Below are 22,933 nucleotides of genomic sequence, written 5' to 3' on the forward strand. Positions count from 1 at the left end.
GCACTAGTAGGTATTTACCCAAAGATAAAAATGTAGTGATCCGAAGGGGCACCTGCACCCTGATGCTTTGAGCAGCAATGACCACAATAGCCAAACTATGAAAAGAGCCCAGATGCCATCAACAGATGAATAAATAGAGAAGATGTGGTATATATATATATATACAATGGAACACAGCCATCAAAAAAATGAAATCTTGCCATTTGCAAAGACATGGATGGAACTAGAGGATATTGTGTTAAGTGAAATAAGTCAATCAGAGAAAGATAATTATCTTATGATCTTACTCTTTTGTGGAATTTAAGAAACAAAACAGAGGATCATAAGGGAAGAGAGGAAAAAATAAAACAAGACATAATCAGAGAACCATAAAAGACTCATCATAGGAAACAAACTAAGGGTTGCTGGAGGGGAAGGGTGTGGGTGGATGGGGTAACTGGGTGATGGACCTTAAAGAGGGCACATGATGTAATGAGCACTGGGTATCATGTAAGACTGTTGAATCACTGACCTCTATCTCTGAAAACAATTATTAATTAATTGAATTTAAATACAATTTTTTTAAACTTAAAAAAGAGATTCAGCCACATAATAGCATGTATTCATATTTTATTCTTTTTTGTGGCCAAATAATATTCCATTGCATGGATATACCACTTGTTTGTGCATTCACACATGGACAGATACTTAAGTTGTTTCTATCTTTTGGCTATTATGAATAGTGCTGCTATGAAGGTCTGTGAACAATTTATTGTTTAAATGCCTGTCTTCAGTTTGGGTATATATCTAGGAGTGTAAGTATTGAGTGTATGGTGATTCCAGATTTAACTTTTGAGGAACTGAACCAGAGCAGCTGAGCCATTCTACATTTCCACTAACAATGTATGAGGTTGCAATTTCTCTGCATCCTGGCCAACACTTGTTTTTTTCAACTTTTTTGTTGTTGTTATACCCATCCCGGTGGGTGTGAAGTGGTATCTCATTGCGGTTTGGTTTTGCATTTCCCTAATGACTAATCATGTGGAGAATCTTTTCATGTATATATCTTTTCATTTACATATCTTCGTCAGAGAGACCTCTAGCAAAGTCCTTTACCCATTTTTTAATTGGTATGTTTCTGTTGTTGTTGAGTTGTAAGAGTTCTTTTTTTTTAATTTTTATTTATTTATGATAGTCACAGAGAGAGAGAGAGAGAGAGAGAGGCAGAGACACAGGCAGAGGGAGAAGCAGGCTCCATGCACCGGGAGTCCGACGTGGGATTTGATCCCGGGTCTCCAGGATCGCACCCTGGGCCAAAGGCAGGCCCCAAACCGCTGCGCCACCCAGGGATCCCGTAAGAGTTCTTTATATATTCTAATCATACACCTAAAACCAATATAACACTACGTTAGCTCTACTGGAATTAAAGTTTAAATACTTCCTTAAAAAAGAGTTCTTTCTATATTCTAGATATTAAGGCCAAGTTGTATGGATTACAAATATTTTCCCCCATTCTGTAGGTTGCCTTTTTCTCTTTCTTGATAACATTCTTAGATGTATGAAGGTTTTTCAATCATGATGAATGCAACTTTATTTTTTCTTCTGGTGTTCATGATTTTGTTTTTCCTATTCAGAGATCATTCCCATACCTAATGTAATAAGAATTTTCCCCTATATTTTCTTCTGAGTTCTATTATTTTAGCCCTTACGTTTAGGTCTTTGGCCCATTTTTTAGTTAGTATTTGTATAGTATGTGATATAGGAGTCCATTTTCATTCTTTTGCATGTGAATGTCCCAATCATCCGGACACCATCTGCTGAAGAAACTGTTCTTTCTCCATTGAATGGTCTGGGCACCCTTGTTGAAAATCAGTTGACCATATATGCGAGGGTTTATTTCTGGTCTCTCAATTTTATTTCACTGGTCTATATGTCTGTAATTAAGCCAGTAACACATCGTTTTGGTTACTGTAGATTTGGACTAAGTTTTGAAATTAGGAACTGTGAATCCTTCAAATTTGTTTTTTATTCTTCAAGATTGTTTTGGTTATTCAAGTCCATAAAAATTTGAAAATTGGCTTTTGCTTTTCTGAAAAGAAAAAAAAGATAATCAGAATTTTGATAGGGATTGCATTGAATCTATAGATTTCTTTGGGTAGTGTTAACATCTTACCACTATTGTCTTAGTACTCATTATCAGAGATGTCTTTCCATTTAAATATTTAGATATTTAATTTCTTTCAGTAATTTTTATAGTTTCCAGTATACAGGTATTTTGCCTCTTTGATTAAATCTATTCCTAAGCATTTTATTCTTTTAGATGTTATTGTAAATTGAATTGTTTCTTTAATTTGCTTTTTAATTGTTCATTGCTGCTGAATAGAAACACAATTAACTGTTTTCCAGTTTTATTGAGAAATAATTGACATACATCACCGTAAAAGTTTAAGGTAAATAAAAAAAAAAAAGTTTAAGGTATACAGCATGATGGTTTGATTTACATATATTGTGAAATGATTACCACAATAGGTTCAGCTAATATGCATCTTCTCATATAGATACAATAAAAAAAAGAAAAAAGGAAAAATATTTTTTTCTTGTGGTAAGAACTCCTAGGAATTATTCTTTTAACTTCCCTATAAATCATATAGCAGTTTTACCTATAGTCCTCATATTGTCCGTATAGCCCTAGTACTTGTTTATTTTATAACTGAAAAATTGTACCTTTTGACCACCTTCCTCTAATTCCCCTGCCTCCCACCTCTATCTTTGATAACTACAAGTAATCTCTTTTTCTACACATTTTTATTTCATTTTGTTTAGATTCCACATGTGAGATTACACAGTATTTGTCTTTGTCTGACCCATTTTATTTAGCATAATGCCCTCAGGTTTCACCTATGTTGTGATAGTATTCTTTTCTTCTTTATGGCTGAATAGTATTCTATTGTCTTATACATACCGCAACTTCCTTATCCTGCCATCCATCAATAAACAATTAGGTTGTTTACATATCTTGGCTATTGTAAATAATGATGCTATAAATGTAGAGGTGGAGATATCTTTTTAAGTTAGTCTTTATGTTTCATTTGGATATATTCCCAGAAGTGGAATTGCTGAATCATATGGTAGTTCTATTTCTTCTTCTTCTTCTTCTTCTTCTTCTTCTTCTTCTTCTTCTTCTTCTTCTTCTTCTTCTTCTTCTTCTCTTTCTTCTTCTTCTTCTTCTTCTTCTTCTTCTTCTTCTTCTTCTTCTTCTTTTTTTTTTTGGTAGTTCTACTTCTAATTTTGTGAGGATCCTCCATACTGTATTCCATAGTGGCTGCACCATCTAACAATCACACCAATGCAAAAGGGCTCCCTTTCCTCCATGTCTACTACAATATCAGTTATCTCTTATCTTCCTGATGATGACTGTCCTAACGGGTGCAAGGTGATATCTCACCGTAGTTTGGTTTTCCATTTCCCTAATGACCAGTGATGTTGAGCATCTTTTCAAGTACCTGTTTGTTTTTCATGTGTCTTCTTTGGAGAAATGTCTAGTCAGGGCCTTTGCCCACCTTTTTAATTGGGTTATTTGGTTTTTTACTATTGAGTTATAGTTCTTTATATATTTTGGTTATTAACCCCTTTTTCAAATATATGATTTACAAGTATTTTTCCCATTCTGTATGTTTTCTTTTTACTTTGTTGATGGTTGATGCTGGAAACATTGATTTTTTTGTGTGTTGCTGTTGTTCCCTCCAACTTTGCTGAATAAACTTAATAGTTATAGTAGGGTTCATGTATGTCTTTGGATTCTTTAGAATTTTCTATACATAAAATCATGTCATCTGCTAATAGGGACAGTTTTAATTTTACCTTTCTAATTTAGATGAATTTTATTTCTTTATGTTGCCTAATTGCCCCACCTTTTCACCTTTGAATATGTTTTCCCCTACACACCCAACTATTCTCCAACATCCTCTGGGTATGCTACATTCTGACACTATCTAGCCAGAGATAGCATCATATCCACAGGTTAAGGGCCTGATCTTCTAAGATTGCCCTTTACTTCAGATGCCAGTTGCAAACTCAGATTGTTACCTGTGTTTCTGACCCACTGGTTATAGGTTATAGGTTCCCACAATTACTTCCTTAGGTTCAATTGATTTGCTAGAACGGGCTTCAGATGCCAATCATGAGTCCAGATCGATACCTGTACTTCTCACAGATGGCTGTAAATCAAAGTTCCCATGACCACTTCCTTGGGCTCAATTAATTTGCTAAAATGGCCACTGAACTTAGGAAACCTGTTTACTCACTATTTTACTGCTTTATTACAAAGGATATTAAAGGATACAAATCAACAGCCAGATAGATGAAGAGATACATAGGGTAAGGTCCCAAATAACAGAGTTTCTATGCTCCTGGAGTTTGGGCCTGACATGGTGGTGAATGGAAGTGTTCTGGTTTTCTAAACTGGAGACTTTCCAAATCCCCTCTTTTTTTTTTTTTCTTTTTTGGTTTTGATAAAGGCTTCATTACATAGGCATTCTTTATTAAATCGTTGGCCACTGGTGACTGATTCAACCTCCAGAACCTCTCCCTTCCCTGATAATCAGAGTTGGGACTCAAAGTCCCACCCCTCTATTCATCATTGGATCCCCTGGCAACTAGCTCCCATTCTCACTTTGTGGCTCTGAAGAAATTTCAGGAACTAAGAACAAGAGATCAAATATTACAACAGATGCGGAGCATTTTCTCATGTGCTTGTTGGCCATGTCTATGTCTTCCTCTGTGAGATTTCTGTTCATGTCTTTTGCCCATTTCATGATTGGATTGTTTGTTTCTTTGCTGTTGAGTTTAATAAGTTATTTATAGATCTTGGAAACTAGCCCTTTATCTGATACATCATTTGCAAATATCTTCTCCCATTCTGTAGGTTGTCTTTTAGTTTTGTTGACTGTATCCTTTGCTGTGCAAAAGCTTCTTATCTTGATGAAGTCCCAATAGTTCATTTTTGCTTTTGTTTCTCTTGCCTTTATGGATGTATCTTGCAAGAAGTTACTGTGGCCACGTTCAAAAGGGGTGTTGCCTGTGTTCTCCTCTAGGATTTTGATGGAATCTTGTCTCACATTTAGATCTTTCATCCATTTGAGTTTATCTTTGTGTATGGTGAAAGAGAGTGGTCTAGTTTCATTCTTCTGCATGTGGATGTCCAATTTTCCCAGCACCATTTATTGAAGAGACTATCTTTCTTCCAATGGATAGTCTTTCCTCCTTTGTTGAATATTAGTTGACATAAAGTTGAGGGCCAACTTCTGGATTCTCTATTCTGTTCCATTGATCTATGTGTCTGTTTTTGTGCCAGTACCACACTGTCTTGATGACCACAGCTTTGTAGTACAACCTGAAATCTGGCATCGTGATGCCCCCAGATATGGTTTTCTTTTTTAATATTCCCCTGGCTATTTGGGGTCTTTTCTGATTCCACACAAATCTTAAGATAATTTGTTCCAACTCTCTGAAGAAAGTCCATGGTATTTTGATAGGGATTGCATTAAATGTGTAAATTGAGCTGGGTAACATTGACATTTCACAATATTAATTCTTCCAATCCATGAGCATGGAATATTTTTCCATCTCTTTGTGTTTTCCTCAATTTCTTTCAGAAGTGTTCTGTAGTTTTTTTTTGGTATAGATCCTTTACCTCTTCGGTTAGGTTTATTCCTAGGTATCTTATGCTTTTGGGTGCAATTGCCAATGGGATTGACTCCTTAATTTCTCTTTCTTCAGTCTCATTGGTCTTAACCAATACCAAAAGATTAGGATCGTCCCCTGCATATTTTCAGACCATAATGCTTTGAAACTAGAACTAAATCACAACAAGAAGTTTGGAAGGATTTCAAACACGTGGAGGTTAAGGACCATCCTGCTAAAAGATGACAGGGTCAGCCAGGAAATTAGAGAAAAATTAAAAAGATTCATGGAAACTAATGAGAATGAAGATACAATCATTGAAAATCTTTGGGATACAGCAAAAGCAGTCCTGAGGGGGAAATACATCACAATACAAGCATCCATCCAAAAACTGGAAAGAACTCAAATACAAAAGCTAACCTTGCACCTAATGGAGCTGGAGAAAAAAAAAAAACAGCAAATAGATCCTACACCCAGCAGAAGAAGAGAGTTTATAAAGATTTGAGCAGAACTCAATGAAATAGAGACCAGAAGAACTGTGGAACAGATCAACAAAACCAGGAGTTGGTTCTTTGAAAGAATTAATAAGATAGATAAACCATTAGCCAGCCTTATTAAAAAGAAGAGAGAGTAGACTCAAATTAATAAAATCATGAATGAGAGAGGAGAGATCACTACCAACACCAAAGAAACACAAATGATTTTAAAACATGTTATGAGCAGCTATACGCCAATAAATTAGGAAATCTAGAAGAAATGGATGCATTTCTGGAAAACCACAAACTACCAAAACTGGAACAGGAAGAAATAGAAAACCTGAACAGGCCAATAACCAGGGAGGAAATTGAAGCAGTCATCAAAAACCTCCCAAGACACAAAATTCCAGGGCCAAATGGCTTCCCAGGGGAATTCTATCAAACATTTAAAGAAGAAACCTCTTCTACTAAAGCTGTTTGGAAAGATAGCAAGAGATGGAGTACTTCCAAACTCGTTCTATGAGGCCAGCATCACCTTTTTTTTTTTTTTTTTTTTAATGCCTGCCCTGTAACGTTTTCTTTTCCCAAAGATTTTATTTATTTATTCGTGAGAGAGGCAGGGACACAGGCAGAGGGAGAGAAGCAGGCTCCATGCAGGGAGCCTGATGTGGGGACTCGATCCCGGGTCTCCAGGATCACGCCCTGGGCCGAAGGTGGCGCTAAACCGCTGAGCCACCCGGGCTGGCCCCAGCATCACCTTAATTCCAAAAGCAGACAAAAACCCCACCAAAAAGGAGAATTACAGACCAATATCCCTGATGAACACAGATGCAAAAATTATCAACAAGATATTAGCCAATAGGATCCAACAATACATTAAGAAGATTATTCACCATGACCAAGTGGGATTTATCCCGGGGATGCAAGGCTGGTTCAACACTTGTAAAGCAATCAATGTGATTGGCCATATCAGCAAGAGAAAAAACAAGAACCATATGATCCTCTCATTAGATGCAGAGAAAGCATTTGACAAAATACAGCATCCATTCCTGATCAAAACTCTTCAGAGTGTAGGGATAGAGGGAACTTTCCTCGACATCTTAAAAGCCATCTACGAAAAGCCCACAGCAAATATCATTCTCAATGGGGAAGCACTGGGAGCCTTTCCCCTAAGATCAGGAACAAGACAGGGATGTCCACTCTCACCACTGCTATTCAACATAGTACTGGAAGTCCTAGCCTCAGCAATCAGGCAACAAAAAGAAATCAAAGGCATTCAAATTGGCAAAGAAGAAGTCAAACTCTCCCTCTTTGCAGATGACATGATACTCTACATAGAAAACCCAAAAGCCTCCACCCCAAGATTGCTAGAACTCATACAGCAATTTGGTAGCGTGGCAGGATACAAAATCAATGCCCAGAAGTCAGTGGCATTTCTATACACTAACAATGAGACTGAAGAAAGAGAAATTAAGGGGTCAATCCCATTTACAATTGCACCCAAAAGCATAAGATACCTAGGAATAAACCTAACCAAAGAGGTAAAGGTTCTATACCCCAAAAAAACTTCTGCCTGGTTAGATCTAAACTCTGCAGTCATGAAGTTTCTTGAATCCTTTATGATTTTTTCTAGAGCCACCGTTAGCTGTATAATAGTGCTTCTGAATTGGCTTTCTGACATTGAATAGTAATCCAAATTTTGTAATTCTGTGGGAGAGAGGACTGTTTCTGATTTTTTCTTTTGAGGTGGGGTTTTCCTTCCTCAGGAAAAAAGGGCGGGGTGGAAGCAAACAGAAAACAAAAAACAAGGGGTAGTATCATCTGATTCTATATACTGTAAATCCCTGGACTTCCCCTGGAGCTTCCAGTGCTGCTTCGTCAATAACTTGCTTTTCCCCTGTCCGTCTAGCTGGTCTTCTGGGGGGAGGGGCCTGCTGTGCTGATTCTCAGGTGTGAGCACCTGGGGGAGCTGCTCAGCTCCCTGCCTAGTGCACGGCTCAGTGAGAGTTGTTTATCCTGTTTATCCGGTGAGGCCACTGTGAGGCTCAGTGGGGGTTGTTTATCCTGTGAGGTCCCAGGAGGAACAACAACAGGGATGGCAGCGGCCAGCCCTCCAGCCCTGGAGTCAGCTCCTGCAGTAACTACCGCAGCTCCCAGTCTGCAGGGCCCTGGATGCTCCCGGGGCAGGGGGCGCCGATCTACACAGCTTGGGGCTGCCCAGCGGCAGGAGCGTCCCCACTGTCCTGTGCCCTCCTTGCTTCTGCCTGTCCCAGGGGTAGCGCCGGATCCTGGGCTGTGTCCCCCAGCGCCCTGGGCTCCGGGGCCTGTGCCGCTGGAATCAGGCTCCGGACCGCGCAGGCCCCTCCGAGCTGCTCCCGGGCCCCACAGGGCGTGCGCTGCAGCCCTTTAGGGAGCTCGGCCGCAGGCTGTGGCACGCTCTCCCGCGGTGCAGGTGTCTGTTAGTGCCCCTGGGAGCCTGAGGGCATCCCTGCCCTCCTGGGGTCCTGCTCCAATTCCCTGCAAGCGCCTTTCCGCCAGGGAAGGTTGGTGAAGCTCCTGCTTCTCAGGACGGGGCTTTCCTGTCCTGGGGGCACTCGCCCCGGCCTCAGCCCGGCTCCTCACGGGGCCCCTCCCCCTTGGATGCCTTTTATTTCTTTCTTTTTTTTTTTTTTTCGTCTTCCTACCTTGATAGAAGCGTGAACTCTTCTCACTGTAGCATTCCAGCTGTTCTCTCTTTAAATCTCAGGCCGAATTCATAGGTTTTCAGGAATATTTGAAAGTTATCTAGGTAATTTGATGGGGACAGGTGACTTGGGGACCCTACTCTTCCGCCATCTTGCCCCCTCCTGTTTTATTATTATTATTATTTATTTGAGGGGATCCCTGGGTGGCGCAGCGGGTTAGCGCCTGCCTTTGGCCCAGGGCGCGATCCTGGAGACCCGGGATCGAGTCCCGCATCGGGCTCCCTGCATGGAGCCTGCTTCTCACTCTGCCTCTCTCTCTCTCTCTCTCTCTCTCTCTCTGTGACTATCATAAAAAAAAAAATTAAAAAAAAAGAGTTTATTATTATTATTATTTATTTGAGAAGGAGAGTAGAGGAGACAGAACAGGAGAACAGAGAGAATCATGAGCAGATTCTGGGCTGAGCACTGAGGTCATGATATGAGCTGAAATCAAGAGTCATATGCTTAACTGACTAAACCACCCAGGCACTCCAGGACTTATCCGGTTTTAAAACTGGAAATCTCGGGATCCCTGGGTGGCGCAGTGGTTTAGCGCCTGCCTTTGGCCCAGGGCGTGATCCTGGAGACCCAGGATCGAATCCCATGTCGGGCTCCTGGTGCATGGAGCCTGCTTCTCCCTCTGCCTATGTCTCTGCCTCTCTCTCTGTGTGACTATCATAAATAAATAAAAATTAAAAAAAAAACTGGAAATCTCATGTTCAGGAAATCTGTCCATCCCAAGCAAACTGGGAAGGTTGGCCACCCTATCCAAAGCCCGTTTCTTGATGCCCTTCTCTTTTCCATCTACACTCATCCTTTGGGAATCTCATTTACTTATATGGTAAGTGCCAACCATATGCTCTTAATTCCCAAATATGTACCAAATCTCTTGAGCTTAGAACTCCCTTGAATCATTCCTGAAACTTGAAAGGTCTACTTGACTTCTCAAACTTATCTTGTCCTACACTGAACTCTTGATCTTTCTCCAAATCTACTCCTTCAGGAAACATCCCCATCTCTGTTGATGATTCCATCTTTGAATGCAATTGTGCCTTTCGTTGCTCAGGAAAAATATCTCAAGGTCACAATCTGTTATGAAATCTAATTGCCTGTATGTACAAAATATCTCCAGAATCCTAAGAGTTATCACCAACTGCACTGCTACTACCCTGGTAGCCTATCACTTTTTCCCCCCGGTAATAAAGTCCTAATGACTGCTTCTTTGCCTCTTTTGTCTATTCTCAACACAGCAGCTAGAAGGATCCTTTAAAAAAAAAAAACTTATAGGAGTAACTGGGTGGCTCAGTCAGTTAAGTATCTGTCTTCAGCTCAGGTCATGATCCCAGGGTCCTGGGATTGAGCCCTGCCTCAGGTTCCCTGCTCAGTGGGGCATCTGTGTCTCCTTCTGCCCCTCCCTTGCTCATGCTCTCTCTCTTTCAAGTAAATAAATAAAATCCTTTTAAAAATCTCTTAAAAATTTCATTGTAGTAAGAGCACTAACATGAGATCTAACCTCTTCAAAATGTTTAAGTTTACCTTTGAGTATTGTTAACTATGGGGAGAATGTGGTATAGCAGATCTCTATGAATATGTGGAGACCCTGGAATTCCCATGGTTGGTGAGAATGCAAAATGGTGCAGCTGCTGTGGAAAACCATATGGAGCTTCCTCAAAATATTAAAAATGGAACTACCATATGAGCCAACAATTCCACTTCTGGGTGTTTACTCAAAAGAACTAAAGTCAGGATCTCAAAGAGATATTAGCACTCCCATATTCATCAAAGCACTATCCATAATAGCCAAGATGTGGGAACAACCCAAATATTCAGCAGATGAATGGAAAAAGAAAATTTGGCATATACACACAATAGAATATTATTCAGCCTTAAAAAGAAGGAAGTTCTACAGAATGTAACAACATAAGGACATGCTAAGGGAAATAAGCCAGTCATAGGACAAATACTGCATAATTCCATGTATATGAGGAATCTTAAGTAGTGAATCTCATAGAATCAGAGAGCAGAATGGTGGCTGGCAGGAGCCGAAGTGAGGGAGAAATGGGGAATTACCAACCAACGGAAATAGAATGACCTTTTAAAAATATATCATTTAACCTAACTCACGGAGTAAGAGCCAACGCCTTTGCAAAGGCCTAAAATGGTATTTTAGTATTATCTGTACTTCGCTGACCTTTTGTGGTCATCTGTACGTCACCAAGCTCTGCCTGTTTCCCAGGTCCTTGCCCACTGTGCTGTGCCTGCTAGAGCATGCTAACTACCTCCTACCTTACTGTTATCCACCCACCCTCCCACTCCTAGGGCAAAGCAAGCATGAGGTAAGAGGAAGGCTGATCCCATAAATAGGTGGACTGGTTACATAGTGGAGACTAATGGATTTGCATAGGTCACATCCCACACCCACGTCCACCATATTCCCCCATGCACCAATTGAAAGAATTGGTTTCATGCTTGTTTGCTCTTTGCTATCAAGAGCAGCCACATACTTGCTCTCGGCAACAGAACCTTCTTTCCTACTCTTGGGTTTCACTTTTAGGCTTTCCTACAAGTACCTATCAGAATTAAACACCCCCTCCTCAAACGATTTCAGTTATTTCCCAAAACACAGTCCTTATATATCATCTAGTTTCCTTAGGATTCTCATTCCTATTCTATCCTGCATATTCTTTCTGCTGAGTGACTGCTTCACTGCGCCCCATCTCCTCCCAGTATGGCCCTTGTGCTTTCTGGAACTCCCACTCAAGGATCAGCAAATTCCTCCAGTCCTTCTCTAAACATTCCCTCTACCACTTTGCCTTAATTGAAGCCTGTCTGTCCTCTGGAGACAGTAACCTCCCTCAGTTGTTCCAAGAAGAGGCTGAGAAGACTCAGGTTAAAGGTTGAGAATCAAAATAGGGGCCCTTCCATACTCCTCCAGTACCAATTCCTGACTGCAGCTCTCCATCCTTCTTTTTCTTTCTTTTTTTTTTTTTAGAAGTATAAAATTTAACTTTTAAGTAGAAAAAGAATAGAAGTTGTAGGCCAAAAATTCAAAGTGTGTATATCCCAGAACCCAGCCCCCCAGCCATCCTCTTGCACATATATATATGCACATGTACATGCATAGGCACATGTATACACATGCACAAACGGACTCATATCTGCATCTTTACACAGACATGTATACATATAGACAAACAAGAATATACATCTCATGTGCACATGTAATAATAATAATAATATACACACATGCATACACATGCTCAGAGATGTTAGTTTTTATAAAATGAGATCATGCTATTTACACTTTCAGCTTATTAGTATATTTTTCCAAAGTATAAAATACATACAGAAAACTGCACCCATTGGTTAGATGAATTGCCTCAAAGTGAATATACACATTGACACTCACTACTTTCTGTTTTCACTTAACACTGCATTGTAGAGATCTTTCCTTCAACACATAGACCTCAAGCTAATTCTATTTAATGAGTCCATTCTAGGACTGAATGTATAATTTATGTAACTGGCCCTAGGTATTTAGGGTTTTTGCATTGTTCTACTGTTAGAAGAATGCTATAAGTAAGGATTATTCTTGTGTGTGTCTGTTACCTTGATGAGTGTATCTAAGAGGGCAAATTCTGGGTTTCCTCACCATCTTACGCCAATATCTCCACAAGTCCCCTTGGCCATCTCTCCTTGGTTGTCAGAGGAATTGCCCAGCATCTGTCAGACTGCAGCTTGGCTTTTGTCATTTTGGGGTCCCATTGTCCCCATGGAGGCTCATGAGCTCAGCTCCAGGCTCACCTCTCCTGCTGTCACTTCAGCCAGCAGAGAAGCACCTCTAAATTTCCTAGTCGTGAGGGCATTGCCTGTCGTGAGGGCATTGTCCTGTCGTGAGGGCATTGCCAAGGACCTCAATGGATGGAGTGTCTTTGGGGGCCACCCATGGAACATAATACCCTAGAGTATCTTTTGACCTCATAACATGCTTTCCAGCATGCCCACTTCCCTCAGCCTCTTTATTTTTTCCACCTCCAGCCAGGACAAGTCAGACATTACTACTTCACTTAGGGTTGGCCATCACTTTCTCCAGGCTCCAAAGAACTCCGTAGCAGCAAGTTTTCCTGTCTCTTGGGGTTAGGGTTGCTAGTTAAATTTGACTTTCAGATAAACAACAAATACTTTATAGCATAAATATGTCTCAAATATTGCATGAGACCTGCTTTTATTTTATCTGGCGGCCCTCCCTGGAGTTCTTGCCAGGGTTTGAAATTCTGTGTCCCCAAATCAAATAGATTCTTGCTTATCCAGTCTTATATTCTGTTCCCCATTACCAAGCATTGTCAATATCCAGTGTCAGGAGTATCCCCTGGCTCCTGTCAGGGCATTCTAGGTAATTCTTGCAACGATTTCCATGTATATTCTTCTTCTACCTTTATCTGGTCCAATATATTCCCAGACAGATTTTGCTGGGATTGAATCTGAATTACAGGCCTGGAGTCTGGAAGAGGAAGTGGAAGCAATACCTATTGCTTTGTAGAGGCAAGACCTCTATAGCATCTTTGATCATGAGGAAGTGCTGGCTCTTCCTGGTGAAGGGTGGGCCTTCTCTGTAGGTTCTAATGGTTCAGGTGGTCTGCAGAGCCAGTGCTTTCTAGAATTTTAATCCAGGTATTCCCATCCCACGTTTCAGAATCTCAGGCTTTGCCAGCCTAGGCTCTGACTAGGGGAGTTCTGGTAAGTGTTTAACAACCAGATCTCAGAAAAGGAGGGGGAAATCCCCCTGAATCTTAGTATTTGCTGATTTCCTTGGTATAAATATTGTACAGCAGCTGATTTCAGATTTAGATACTCAGATATGAATATGATGTCATGAAATGTGAAGCTCTGAAGAGACACTAATAATTGGCCCTCGTGATCTAGGAAGAGCTGGGTCCAGCATACCACTGGTCCTGCCCTTAGCATACCAGACTTTGGCTGAGCATTTAAACATCTCCGGAGCTCTGTGACTCTATGAGGCCTGTGTCTGTTACACAGCTGTGTCCACTTTTCTGCTGCAGGAGACAAGGGCCGCTTTGTAAGGTACTGAAGAGGCCATCTGCCTCTTACACTTAGCCTGTTAATGGTCCTCAGTCTCCCATTATCCCTCTGCAAGGCAGCAGTACAATTCAGCGGTAATCAGCTAACTCTGCCATCCTTATAGGCATTGTTCCCCACATATTTTTAAATACCTGAATAATTCAACACACGACGATATTCTCCTTCCCTGGCACTTTTCCTCAGGTTATCACCAATAAAATCTTTAGTAGGCCCTTCTTCTGGCTGGGCACTACCTTCATCTCATATAACACTCAGAATGACATCCTCTTTGTCCACTGTGAGATAAATGAGCCAATCTCCAAGCCCAATCCTACTGTCCATTTTTTTGAAAACTCCTAGAATCATTAGTGTTAATTCTGGTCATCTGAGAAACAGATGTTAAAATGAGATTAGATGTGTAAAACATTTATGGAGGGATATGCCTTCAAATTATAAATGGGAGAGAGGAGGGGATTTGGTGAGCTATCTGACCATGATGCAAGTCTGAGTCTTGTGAAGTAAGGGAAGGAAGGAATTGGGAAGTAGAGTCACAGACTCTGTGCATTTCTGAGAAAGTTCCAACTGGGCTTGTGGAGAGCCCTTAGCTAAAAGTTGCAGGCCAGACAACTCCTGCACCCCACAGGAATGGCCTACTAGGACCCCGGAAGCTCTCAGCTATTGGCAGGTGTGAGATTAGCAAAGGTGTGGATCCTCAGTCAACCACTCTCCTAACAGCAGGAGATCTGAGCCTTGCATGACATAGTGGCCACATCTGTGTTTCCTGCAAATTGTATCTAAACGAAAACTATGTCTAAAGACTTAATGGATAGAATTTAAGAATGTTTGGCTAGAATGGACCATTGGCAATGTTGTGGACCTCACACCACATCAATTTAGAAGGCTCACGACATCTGGTATGCCTACAATTAGTGATGCTTACACTGACCCCTGGGTTGGGACCATAACAGTCTCATGATTGTAGTTATCCTGGATCACAATCTTCCTCACCAGTGACCTCCCAACTCTGCCATCTCAGCCACCCACCACTACTGCCATAATGTAGAACTTACCTCTGAAACTGTGCCATCTCCAAAACACTCGCTGGGAAACAAACATTCCCAGCCTCATGTAGCCATTAGTCAAATATATTTCATAAGTACCCTGCCTGATTTGCTCGTGTCAATAATGTTACTGTTTTCAATCTCATCAAGATACAGACTGGGTGGGAAATGGCACATATTTCCAAAGAAACATTCACTATCTTTCAAGTTCTGTTCTTGATGTTGCAAATCTTATTTAATTTTCACAAAATCCTCAAAGGCAGGTATGATTATCTCTATTTTGCAGATCACAAGTTACAGAAATGGATATGAAACTGTACCTGCTGACCCTGGATCCCATACCCAGCCTGGCCAGACAGGCAGGGGAATTTATACTGAACGTTGTAAGCTTAAAAAAGGAACCAATAGGGATTATTAAGTGGGGAAGTAATATAATTAGAAAAGTGTATTTAAAATAATGAGTTTGATGATGATATGCAGCTGGGATTAAAGAAGAGGAAAATTGAAGTCAGATAGATCATTTAGAAGGGAAGCACAATTATCCAGAGGCTTATGTGGGGCAGATGAAGGGGCAGGTGTAGCAAAAAATACAGGATTTGGAAACATTTTAAAGGAGAAATAGATATAAAGTTGTTTGCCTAACATCTCAAGACTATTGAAAGATTAACATAGTCAAAGACTATTCTAGATTCTGAGATTGGGTGACTGGAAAAATTGAGTTGACCTTGAAAGGATGGTGAGAGCATGGCTGGTATGGGATGTACATTTGGGAGCTTTGTGCATGGGTTGTTAGTGGAGTCGTGAATAGGGAGGAGTACTTCCAGAGAGGCCATGGACAGGGAAGGCAGAGGGCCAGAGGTTATGCTTTGGGAAGACTCCTCATTCAGAGAGTAGAGGGAGGAGGAGCCAAGATGCCAACGCATGACAAAGAGTCGAAGAAGAGTTTGGATGAAGACCAGTCAGTGAAGGACCAAAGAAGCTAAGTGTATGTATGGTATTGAAATCAAGTTATTCCAAAGATCTTTATATTCCCTGGAGTATTTAAAATTAAGGGCAATATAGACAATATTCAATTTAGCATGTTTGGTTGAATAATATCATTAATAATAGGGCTGTTTTTAAACTGAAATTTTTGCAATTAAGCCAAGGATGTGACATGTCCCACAATAAAGAAGACTAGACACGGTTCCACAATTAAGATAAAAAGGCCAGTAATTATAGAACAACCAAATAGGTCTTCAGACAAAGAAATGTCCTGCTCAGAAAGAAGGTGTTTGGAGCCAGGCCACACATTTACTCATCATTCCTGAAAGTATGGATACTTTTAGAACATCCTGTCCTCAGCCAGCAACCTTGACTTCCAGCTCCTTCTCTAAAATTGAGGCTCTGGGGATAGCTACCCTGAAAATACTGGCTTTTCTCCCAGACTGTGGCAAGTAAATATTGCTGGGTTTCTTTTCTTTGAAAATTGTCAGATTTTATTTCTTTTAAGGTCTTAAAACTCATGTGGCTGTTGCTGGCATTTAAGCTCCCTCTACATTGGTGTGTTGCATTTTACAAATGTTTAGGCAAGAGCTCACCAAAGTTAAAAATGAGCTAAGCGGATATGCCAAGCACATGAAACATCATAAACAAGAAAAGTGAAAACCTCACAAAACGAAGCTGTTCGGCAAGGAATCTCACGACGTAGAGCATGGTCAGCCCCAAAGCCTCCACACTCCAAAGCAAGTACTCTGTGATATGGTGACTATAATAAGAAATATATGTCTGGTCTTCTTCCCCATTACTGACAGGGCTCTTAAAACTCCTGGAATCTCCTAAGTTTTAAGAGTCGTAAGGATTTCTTAATATTTATAACAAACTCCTTTTAACCACACTTGAGTTTATGTTAATGAGGTGACTTTTGGAAATGAGGACTGAGAAGAAAGGGCCTTGGAGATTGAGTTCCATCACCAAAGGCCAATGATTTCACCAATCATGCCTCTGTACTGAAGCCTTCATAAAACCCTTCAGAGGCTTGAAGGGCTTCTGGGTTGGTAGAGAGTAGGGAGAGTGACTGCTTGAGAAGGGGCATGGGAGTGCTCTGCCCTTACCTTGGCCTACTTAGCTCTTCCATCTAGATGTTCCTGAGTTCTATCCTTTGATGATCAATTGGAAATCTAATAAATACAATGTTTCTCCGAATTCTGTGAACCGTTGTAGCAAATTAACCAAACCTAAGGAAGTGGTCACTTGAGCCTTTCATCTATTACCAGTGAGTCAGCTAATGTCTGAAGTGTGTGTGTGTGTGTGTGTGTGTGTGTGTGTGTGTGTGTGTGTATGGAGGGTGCCAGTCTTGTAGGACTGAGCTCTTAACCTGGGGGGTTTGATGTTGTGTCCAGATAGATGATGTCACTATTGAACTGAATTGTGGGACATCCATCTGGTATCCGAGCATCACTTGGCAGTATGGGACTCACCACCATTGGAACTGGGGCAGAACTCAGACACAAAGGCCATGTATGTCAATGATCCTATCAAAATTTCTTGTACTGTATTCTAACACAAGGCAACAGTTTCAGGGTTTTTCTTTCATTTTAGTTTTACAGACAATTATTTCCCAACCCACAATAAATTGGAAGAAGTTGTGTGTGTGTGGCTTTGGGTGACCGTGGGCAGTGTGGAGAAAGCCATTAGAGACAGAGGCAGGAAGAAGACAGATACAGCAGGGAGAAGCAGAACGGACAGCATGATAATGAAGAGAAAACAAGAAACCCAAACATGCAGATGCAAGAACTAAAATGGGTAAGATTGTGCAGAGTCCTTTATTGTCAGAGTAAACAGGGCTGGTTGTCAAATATGACCTCTGTCACCCCGGATGGTATCACGGCACAGGGCAAAACAAGTTCAGTGGGGACTCTCAGCCATAACAAATCATTTAGATTATATGCCGTATTTTTCCTGGCAAGAAATATATGCCATATTTAAGAAAGCTACCCATCTAAAATAGCATTTTCCAAAAATGTTTTGAGGACTATAAAAGTAGAATTTGGTGACTTCATATTTTTAATTAGCTTACTGTAACCCCACTAATGCTGGATAAATGAAGTTTTACTGTCATATAATTTTCCTGCTGTGTATAATGATGCCACACTGAATAATTTGAAATAGATGCAAATTGAAGTTTTCGAACCTCAACATGAAGATTTTTTAAAATTAAATATCCTATATATGTATTAATAAACATTTGCCTGTGAGGTGAATTTCTCTGTACATGGACCCAGAATTTCTCATTGATTGATTTATATATTAAATGTAAATGCTTAAAAACTTTCAAAAATGTTTCATAAACACTAATAAAATAAAGAGAATAATCCAGTGCTTCTTAGAATAAGCAACCGAGTGGTGTGGAGCAACAGAAATTCTGGAGCCCTGGGTCAAGTCTGCAGCTAGTCAAGAGCTGTTAGTGTGATCTTGAACAAGCCACTTTGCCTTCCAGAATCTCGGCTTATTCATCTATAAATGATTCACCCATGTAGATCATGTAGATGCTTTGTTTATTTCAAAAGGATTTCTAGAGCTTCTACTAAGTAGCTAGTCTTGATCACACAAAGGTGAGTAAGACAAGGCCTCTGGCTTAACAGGTTTTCAAAGAACCTTGTAACGGTTTTGAATTTTGGGGATGACTAAAGTCAGAAATGAGTTCAAGACAAACGCACTGGAGACTTTAGTTGCAAAATGCAACACTCCCTGCTTAAAGTCTCAGGAAGAATCATATTTCATTTCTCCTACCTAGGAAGTGCTAAGCTCCTGTTGAGCCCAGGGTCCCATGCTGCCCCAGCACCACCTACTGGCTCTGGGGAGAATGGCCTGGCCAACCCAGCCACCTGCTTCCCCTCTCTTCAGAAGCCTGGAGGAAATGCTGCTGGAAGGCCGGGCCATTGCAGTGTGGAAAGCTGGCAGGAACCCCAGGCTTGAAAAGTTAACACAACTTCCCAGCCAGGCCAGACCTTGCGCAGGCAAAGCAGTATGATCGCTTTAAGTATTACAAGATGGGAGTCATTATTTTGTTTGTGCATAATATCTAAGATAGGTAACAATAATAAGATCGCATAACTTAGTGCTGAAAGTTGAACCTAGGCTTCTGTCTCCCTGTCCTCTAAGTGTTTCCTCCAAGGGTCACAATCCCCTGTGCGCCCACCGTGGCAGAGAGCCCACTGTTGGCAGAGGCCCAGCGTGTAGATTCACAGACAAATGAGGGCTCAGACCTCTCTTTTCTGATACTTAGAGCTGTTTTAGCATTTTACCAGGCTATGTATTAAGTTGGGGATTTTCTCTCAGGATGGTACCTGTTTTGAAGAGAAAATGAAATATTTGTTGCTACAGAAAGACATAGCCATATAGTGTTGAGCTGCCTGGACTCCTCCTCAAACCGAGCCTGAGACAAAGGCTTGCACATAGATAGTTTATTTCATGGGACCGGGCTGTGGTATAAGGGGCAGGAAGCAAGAAAGGAGAGAAGGCTAATACGAGAACATCTTCTCTAAGGGCTTCCACTACTGAAGCTCTGTCCAGCCTGAATCTCCTTTTTTTTTTTTTTTTTTCTTAGAGAGAGAGACAGAGTGGGCAGGAGGGGCAGAGGGAGAGGGACACAGAGAATCTTAAGCAGGCTCCACACCCAGTAAGGAGCCCAAAGTGGGACTTGACCTCCGGACCTTGAGATCATAACCTCAGCCAAAATCAAGAGTCGGACACTTAACCAGTTGAGCCACCAGGTGTTCTTCAAGCTTGAGTCTTCTGAAGAATCTTAGGAAATGTATCTCAGAACTGTCTTCCACAGGGAATGGAGACTGGATCCTCGCCTACATCTCCCACACAGTCTCTAGATTGTGCACTCCAGCCTCCAGCAGGCCCCAGGGCAGGGAGGAAACACTGTGCATGGATGTGCACATGTGTGGTTGTACCAGCGAGACACAGTTAGAGCCCCGAGAGTGATGGTCTTAGAGGATCATGAAATATGTACAAGAGGTGCCCGGTTCAAGCATGATCCTACTTTGGCTCTACAATAAAATATTTTGGACATGTCATAGATTATTTATAACAACCACCTATGTTATGAAAACATTATTAATTGACTGGGTAGGTGGGAAAATCTGGAAGCTTTGCTGGGTTGGGAATAGTGTGGGCTACCTTTTAGCCTGTATAGTCTATAAAAGAGTATCTCTGGTCACACTTGATGAGTGTACTCTCAGACTGTGACATTGGCAGTCTGGCTGTGAATAATAATATTACTTTTAGAAATCCATTCTTGAAACCAAGGTTATGCATGAATGGTTCCTAAAAAACAGAGTGTTATTATTTATTTGGCTAATTATGTCTAACTAGGTAGCGAAACGCATAATAAGAATCAAAAAAACATTTTACCACAGAGAGGGATTAATTGAATAATTAATAGCCTTCTCCATTTAGCCTGAATAATTAAAAAGTCCAAAGGAAGTACAAGCTGAGTTCCATTACAACGAAAGACTTCAAGACCACTACTAATGGCGCATTAAAAGCAATATTCAATACAACCAAATTGTAGGACACGCAAGCTATATGAGCAATCTCCTAGAGCTTATTATAACAATTTTTACTCTGAACAATAAACACTGGATTTTTTTCAATACTGCCACTTTAAGGATACATTCTGTAGTCTGTTTGCTTCTTTTTTTTTTTTTTTTTTTTTTTGTTTGTTTGTTTGCTTCTTGTCCAGGCAGAAAAGGCATGTTACTCCTGGAGCATATGGATTACTTCATTGTTAGGGTGGCATTGGGTAGGAAGGGAGAGTCAGTTATAGGCTTACTTATCACTCGCATTTCTGGGAATGATCACACTGGTTTTATCTTTTTATTTTTTTTAAGATTTTATTTTTATTTATTTATTCATAGAGATGCAGAGAGAGAGAGGCAGAGACACAGGCAGAGAGAGAAGCAGGCTCCCTGCAGAGAGCCCGATGTGGGACCCGATCCAGGGTCTCCAGGATCACGCCCTGGGCTGAAGATGGCACTAAGCCGCTGCGCCACCGGGGCTGCCCTGGTTTTAAATGCAAGAAGGACAGATTAAATGCAAACACACTGGGCTTTTTCTGTAATAAGCATTGCTTCCTGTTCAAGTTCCTCTTTATGACTTAGTATCTAAAACTCCTGTCCACAGGAAAACTTGGTGTTAGGTGGTGGTAGCTGGGCTCCTGTATAGTGTTGTTAGGCTGGATGGTAGCACCTTAGGATCTCAACATCTGCTCTTAGCACTCTGTGAGTTGTCAGGAAGAGCACCAGGCTGTCCCTTCCTCCTCCAGCACTTCTTTCTGTAGTGACTGTTCACTGCCTGCAGGAAACAAGTTCCTGGTGCATTGAATCACAAGGCAAGTGCTTTGGCTAAAATCCAAATTAAAATCATGGTTTTTCCACTCATCTCCTGTAAATATATAATTAGAATAGCTCCTTGATTAAAAGATCAATATTTTCTCATTTTAATGTGGTGTAAATCAAGATGCATTTTCGATTTGACGTCAATATTTTATACCACGCTGTCGGGTGAGTTTTGCCATCAATTCCATCATAGAGCTAAGAGAATACTGAACTATATAGCACAGGAGCAGTATTTCAGGAAGGTGCAGAGAAGGAGTTTAAAAACAATGAAGTTTAAGGCAGCGCTTCTCAACTTGTCCCCCTCCAGCAAATCTGTAGGATGTGACCATGATTATAGTTGTGGTGGAAATCTGGAAAGACTCCTGGGTCCAGTGTTTGCTATTTCTCCTAGCTCCCTCTTTCCCTTCCTCCCTCCATCCCACACTGGAACAACTATGCTGCACTGTGCACTGGACCTGAAGCCTGACAAAGTCTGCTCAGATTGTGGCCACACAATACGTCCCCTCTGCTAGGCCTTCCCTGCTTTACAGTTTGCAAATATCACCATGTGCCTTACTAGGTGCTTCACTTATTTATTGTGCCCTCCGCCCCCCTGTAAGGCTCCCAAGGGTAGGAATCTTTGTCTTGTTTTGTTCACTGATAAATCCTAAAAGCACATGTTATTCTAGGCACTCAATAGGCTCAGGAAATATTGCTTGAATGCATAAGCATTTGAACCTGATAACCATTCTAATGGGGAGAGACTCACAAACAAATGAATGAATAAACCAAATATTGCAGGTTGTGACACACACTGAGTGATGAGAAAGTGAGTAATCAGGAAGGAGGTGGGGACAAGCACAGGCCCAAGGATGAGGGTGACACAGCACTGTCCAGGCAGAAGCAGCAAGAGAGAGTCCAGGAGGAAGATGAACAGCTGAACAACAAGGCTCATTCCAGGCGTCACTGAGAGGAGAGGGAAGGAGCTGAGGCTGGGGGAAGGTTAGAACCAGCTGGAGCTCAGCCCTAGAGGCCATGATAGAGAGTGGATTGTATTTCTAAAGCAATAGGATATCATTGAAGGATTTTTAAGTCACTTCATGAGCTACATGATCTGAAACTTTTGATTCTCCCTCCAGGGAAAGTATGCACATTACCACTCGAGAATCTCTGGCTAAGCCAGAAGTTGGTACCTATCTCACTAATCCTTAAGTATTAGGATTCCTTTTTTCCTCCTTTATGGCTTCAAAACAACAAATCCTTAGCAACATCTCTCAGGCCTTAGCAACAACCCCTATACATCTGTATAGCTCTAGGCTCTGTAATTTCACATTGTATCAAACCCTTGTCTGTCTACTGCCAGGGAAGGGGGTTGCCTTCCTTACTGAAACACCAGGGCTCTTTTCTCTCTTTCTCTCCTTCTGCACCCCCCCTCCAACCCTCTCCTCATTTCTCTTTTAAATGACTACCCCTGAGCTAATCTGGAAAGACAGATCTGATTTGCATTGCTAACTTTTTAGCTCTCTACTCTTTGAGATTCCTATTCTCCTGGAGAAGCAGGTTAC

At 41.1% G+C, this 22,933-nt stretch overlaps 1 long non-coding RNA gene across 1 annotated transcript; it reads left to right on the plus strand.

The window, feature by feature from the left end:
• Positions 1-1,274: 1,274 nt before the first annotated feature.
• On the plus strand, positions 1,275-18,201 carry LOC111096918. The gene is made up of 3 exons (XR_005361729.1): positions 1,275-1,333; positions 15,287-17,499; positions 17,581-18,201. It is a non-coding gene; the product is annotated as an uncharacterized LOC111096918 (long non-coding RNA).
• The last annotated feature ends 4,732 nt before the right edge of the window (positions 18,202-22,933 follow it).

The sequence above is a fragment of the Canis lupus genome, chromosome 7, assembly GCF_011100685.1.
Source record: "Canis lupus familiaris isolate Mischka breed German Shepherd chromosome 7, alternate assembly UU_Cfam_GSD_1.0, whole genome shotgun sequence".
In the NCBI taxonomy this organism is placed as follows: domain Eukaryota; kingdom Metazoa; phylum Chordata; class Mammalia; order Carnivora; family Canidae; genus Canis; species Canis lupus.